Source organism: Arachis duranensis, chromosome 9 (genome assembly GCF_000817695.3).
Source record: "Arachis duranensis cultivar V14167 chromosome 9, aradu.V14167.gnm2.J7QH, whole genome shotgun sequence".
Taxonomy (NCBI): Eukaryota; Viridiplantae; Streptophyta; class Magnoliopsida; order Fabales; family Fabaceae; genus Arachis; species Arachis duranensis.
This window is the reverse complement of record NC_029780.3, coordinates 61433658-61439155: the sequence shown is the minus strand read 5'-3', so window position 1 is coordinate 61439155 and position 5498 is coordinate 61433658. Positions and strand designations below refer to the sequence as shown.

General features: G+C 38.8%; 1 non-coding gene across 1 annotated transcript; it reads right to left on the bottom strand.

Moving 5' to 3' along the window:
- Window positions 1-2951: 2951 nt before the first annotated feature.
- Window positions 2952-3055, bottom strand: LOC127742204 (small nucleolar RNA R71). Its single transcript, XR_008003391.1, has one exon. It is a non-coding gene; the product is annotated as a small nucleolar RNA R71 (small nucleolar RNA).
- Between the last annotated feature and the right edge of the window lie 2443 nt (window positions 3056-5498).

Here is a 5498-nt window from a genome sequence, read left to right as displayed (position 1 = left end):
AAAAAGCGTATTACTTATCCGCTCATCACCTGACAACCACAAAGCGGTCTACATGATGTTCAACGTAGTCATTGGATGACAGCTGGAGTATATTCTCTTTGGTCTCTGACCCACGGATCTGAATCACCTCTCTTGACAACAGAGCATTCGAATCCGTGACGTTAGAACCTTCGTGGTATAAGCTAGAACCAATTGGCAGCATTCTTGAGATCCGGAAAGTCTAAACCTTGTTTGTGGTATTCCGAGTAGGATCTGAGATGGGATGACTGTGACGCGCTTCAAACTCGTGACTGTTGGGCGCAGTGACAGTGTGCAAAAGAATAAATGTATTCTATTCCAACACGATCGAGAATTGACAGCTGATTAGCCATGCAGAAAATCGTAGAGGACATGTTTTCACTGAGAGGACGGATGGTAGCCATTGACAACGGTGATCCACCAACATACAGCTTGCCATGGAAGGGAGTACACATGATTGGATGAGGATAGTAGGAAAGCAGAGGTTCAGAGGCAACAAAGCATCTCCAAACGCTTATCTGAAATTCCCACCGAGGAACTACATAAGTAACTTTATTTCATTTTCTGCTTTATTTATCTTTTAATTATCAAAATCTCATAACCATTTGAATTCACCTGACTGAGATTTACAAGATGATCAAAGCTTGCTTCAAGCGGTCAATCCCCGTGGGATCGACCCTTACTCACGTAAGGTATCACTTGGACGACCAGTGCACTTGTTGGTCAGCTATGCAGAGTTGTGAAAAGTGTGATTTACGATTTTGCATACCATGTTTTTGGCGCTGTTGCCGGGGATTGTTCGAGTTTGGAGAACTGACGGTTTATCTTGTTGCTTAGATTGGGTAATTTTTATTTTTTATTTTCGAAAAAATAAAAAAATAAAATAAAATATTCATGCATTGTGTTCTTATGTGATCTTCAGGTTGTTCTTAATGATTTCCTGTGTTCGATCTCATGATTTTCCTGTTTTGTGTTTTATTTCATATGCATTTTCAAAATCATAGTTTTTGAACATTCAAAATTTCTAAGTTTGGTGTCTTGCATATCTTTCGTTTCTTAAAAATTTTTCAAAAATATGTCCTTGATGTTCATCATGATCTTTAAAGTGTTCTTGGTGTTCATCTTGACATTCAAAGTGTCCTTGCATGCATTACTTGTCGTGATCTTACATTTTTATGTTTTATTTCATTTTGTTGTTTTTCTATCTCTTTATTAAAAATTCAAAAATAAAAAAATAATATATCTTTTCAAGTAAATAATACAGAGAAATGAAGATTCAGAACATAAGGCAGAAGAATCATAGAGAAAAAGAGCTCACTGGCGTTAAAATGCCAGTAAAGAGGCACTTTGGGCGTTAAACGCCAGAATGGCTATCATTCTGGGTGTTTAACACCAGTAATGGTATCATTCTGGGCATTAAACGCTAGAATGGGCAGCGTTCTGGGCGTTTAACGCTAGAATAGGCAGCATTCTGGGCGTTTAGAAAATCGCCCAATAAATAAGGCTTTCTGGCATTTAACGCCAGCCAGGTTACCTGGCTGGGCGTTAAACGCCCAAAGAGGTAGCAATCTGGGCGTTAAACGCCAGAATGGATAGCATCCTGGGCGTTTAATGCCAGGATGACACAAGGGAGGTGATTTTGTTTTCAATTCATTTTTTTTTTCAATTTTTCATGTTTTAATTCATAACTTTTTGCATCAAACATATTCAAAATTTTATTTTTCATTTTTCTTTTAATGTTTTTGAAAATTTTCAAACTAATTTTTCAAAAATATTTTTCTTAATCTTATCTCATATTTTCGAAAATCCTTACTAACAATTAATGTTTTGATTAAAAAAAAAAATTGCAAGTTTGTTACTTTCTTGTTAAGAAAGGATCAATCTTTAAATTTTAGAATCATATCTTTTAATTTCTTGTTAGTCAAGTCATCAATTTTTAAAAATCAAATCTTTTTCAATCATATCTTTTCAATCATATCTTTTTTCAATCAAATCTTTTTCAATCATATCTTTTCAAATTTTGATTTCAAAATCTTTTTTCTAACTTCTTATCTTTTCAAAATTATTTTCAAATTTTTTTAACTAATTACTATTTCTTATCTTTTTCAAAACCACCTAACCACTTTTCCACTTCCAATTTTCGAAAATCACTAACCACTTTTTCAAAAATCTTTTTAATTAACTAATTGTTTTAATTTCAATTTTTGAAAACTCTCTCTCTCATCTATTTCTATTTATTTGCTAACACTTCTCTTCTACTTATAATTCGAACCTTTTCTCTCCCTCTGTGTTCGAACTCTTCTTATTCTCTCTCTACCTCATTCTCCTTTTCTTCTGACACATCAAGGAATCTCTATACTATGACATAGAGGATTCTACTACTCCCTTTTGTTCTCTTCTTTTTCGTATGAGTAGAAACAGGGATAAAAACATTCCTGAACCTGAAAGGACTCTCAAGAAAAAGCTAAGAGAAGCTAAAGTACAACACTCCAGAGAGGACCTTACAGAGAATTTTGAAAAAGAAGTAGACATGGCAGCCGAACCCAAACAATGCTAGAGATGCAAGGAAGATGCTTGGTGACTATGCTGCACCAACTTCCAACTTCTATGGAAGAAGCATCTCAATTCCTACCATTGGAGCAAATAGCTTTGAGCTTAAGCCTCAATTAGTTTCTCTAATGCAGTAGAACTGCAAGTTTCATGGACTTCTATCAGAAGATCCTCATCAATTCTTAGCTGAATTCTTGCATATCTGTCATACTGTTAAGACCAATGGGGTTGATCCCGAGGTCTACAGACTTATGCTTTTCCCCTTTGTTGTGAGAGACAGAGCTAGGACATGGTTGGACTCACAACCTAAAGAAAGCCTAAACTCTTGGGAAAAGTTGGTCAATGCCTTCTTGACCAAATTCTTTCCACTTCAAAAGATGAGTAAGCTCAGAGTGGACGTCTAAACATTTAGACAGAAGGAAGGTGAATCCCTCTATGAAGCTTGGGAAAGATACAATCAATTAACCAAAAGATGTCCTTTTGACATGTTTCTAGAGTGGAGCATCATATGTATATTCTATGATGGTCTGTCTGACATGTTCAAGATGTCATTGGATCATTCTGCTGGTGGATCTTTTCATCTGAAAACCCCTACAGAAGTCCATGAACTCATTGAGATGGTTGCAAATAACTAGTTTATTTACACTTTTGAAAGGAATCTTGTGAATAATGGGGTGAGTCAGAAGAAAGGAGTTCTTGAGATTGATACTCTAAATGCCATATTGGCTCAGAATAAAGTATTGACTCAGCAAGTCATTCTAATTTCTCAAAATCTGACTAGATTACAAGCTACATCCGGCAGTGCTAAAGACGCCTCCTCTGAAGGAGAAGCTTATGACCTTGAGAATCCTACAATGGAAGAGGTGAATTACATGGGAGAACCCTATGGAAACACCTATAATCCTTCATGGAGGAATCATCTAAATTTTTCATGGAAGGATCAACAAAAGCCTCAACAAGGCTTCAACAACAATAATGGTGGGAGAAATAGGTTTGGCAATAGCAAACCTTTTCCATCATCTTCTCAGCAACAGACAGAGAATTATGAGCAGAGCCTCTCTGGCTTAGCAAACATAGTCTCTGATCTATCTAAGGCCACTCTCAGTTTCATGAATGAGACAAGGTCCTCCATCAGAAATTTGGAGGCACAAGTGGGTAAGCTGAGTAAAAGAGTTACTAAAACTCCTCCTAGTACTCTCCCAAGCAATACAGAAGAGAATCCAAAAAGAGAGTGCAAGGCCATAACCATACCTGGCATGGCCGAACCTGGAAAAGAGGAAGAGGCAGTGGTTCCCAATAAGGAAGACCTCAATAGACATCCACTGACCACTAGGGAGTTCCCTCATGAGGAACCAAAGGAATCTGAGGCTTATGCAGAGACCATAGAGATTCTGCTGAATTTTCTATTACCATTTATGAGCTCTGATGAATATTCTTCTTCTGAAGAAGATGAAGTCATTGTTGAAGAGCAAGTTGCTCAGTATTTAGGAGCAATCATGAAGCTGAATGCCAAGTTCTTTGGTAATGAGACTTGGGAGGATGAACCTCCATTGCTCATTAATGAACTAAACGCCTTGGTTCAGCTGAAGATACCTCAAAAGAAATCGGATCCCAGAAGGTTCTTAATACCTTGCACCATTGGCACCATGACCTTTGAGAAGGCTCTGTGTGACCTGGGGTCAGGCATCAACTTCATGCCACTCTGTAATGGAGAAACTAGGAATCTTTGAGGTACAAGCTGCAAGAATCTCATTGGAGATGGTAGACAGATCGATGAAAAAGGCTTATAGACACTGGGAAGGATGAGGATGAATCCATCATCCTTGGAAGACCCTTCCTAGCCACATCAAAGGCTGTAATTGATGTGGACTACCTTTTGTTTAAGGCTCAAGGATCTTCCTCTGTAAACAAGGAGAAGAAACATGAAAGGCTTCATCCAAATCTCTCCATACAGAGTCAAGCAGAGCCCCCACACTCAAACTCTAAGTTTGGTGTTGGGAGGCCACAATCATGCTCTGAACAATTGTGAAGCTCTGAAAAGAGCTCACTATCAAGCTATTGACATTAAAGAAGCGCTTATTGGGAGGCAACCCAATTTTATTTATCTATCTATGTTAGTTTATGTTTTCTTTAGGATGATGATCATGTGGAGTGTCAAAAATAACTGCCAAAATTAAAGCAAAATAAAAAAAACAGCATAAAAAATAGCACACCCTGGAGGACAAGCTTACTGGCATTTAAACGGCAGTAAGGATACCAAAATGGGCGTTTAACGCCCAGCTTGGCACCATTCTGGGTGTTAGATGCCAAAACTGACAGGCAAACTGGTGTTTAAATGCCAGTAAAGGTAGAAAAATGGGGGTTTAAACGCCGAGCCTGACACCATTCTGGGCGTTAAATGCCAGAACTGGCAGGCAGACTGGCGTTTAATGCCAGAAAAGGGTAGCAACCTGGCATTTAAATGCCAGGAATGGCACACAGAGGGCGTTTAAGCGCCAGAAAGGTGCAGGGATAAGAAATCCTTGACACCTCAGGATCTGTGGACCCCACAGGATCCCCACCTACCCCACCTCACTCTCTCTCCTCTTCACACCTCTCTATAATACTCTACCCAAAACACCACTCACCTAGCAAATCTTACCCTCTTCCTCATATTCTCTTCACCACTCACATCCATCCCCTAATTCCCAAAAACCCATCATAAAACCCCACCTACCTCACCATTCAAATTCAAACCATTCCCCTCCCAAACCCACCCAACTTCACACGGACCCACCCTCCTCTTACCCTATATATACCCCCTACTTACTCCTTTACTTTCACACATCACAAACACTTCTTTCCTCCTTGGCCGAAACCCTCTCATGCCTCCATCTCCCACTTCTCTTTTTCTACTCTCTTCTTTCTTCTTTTGCTCGAGGACGAGCAAA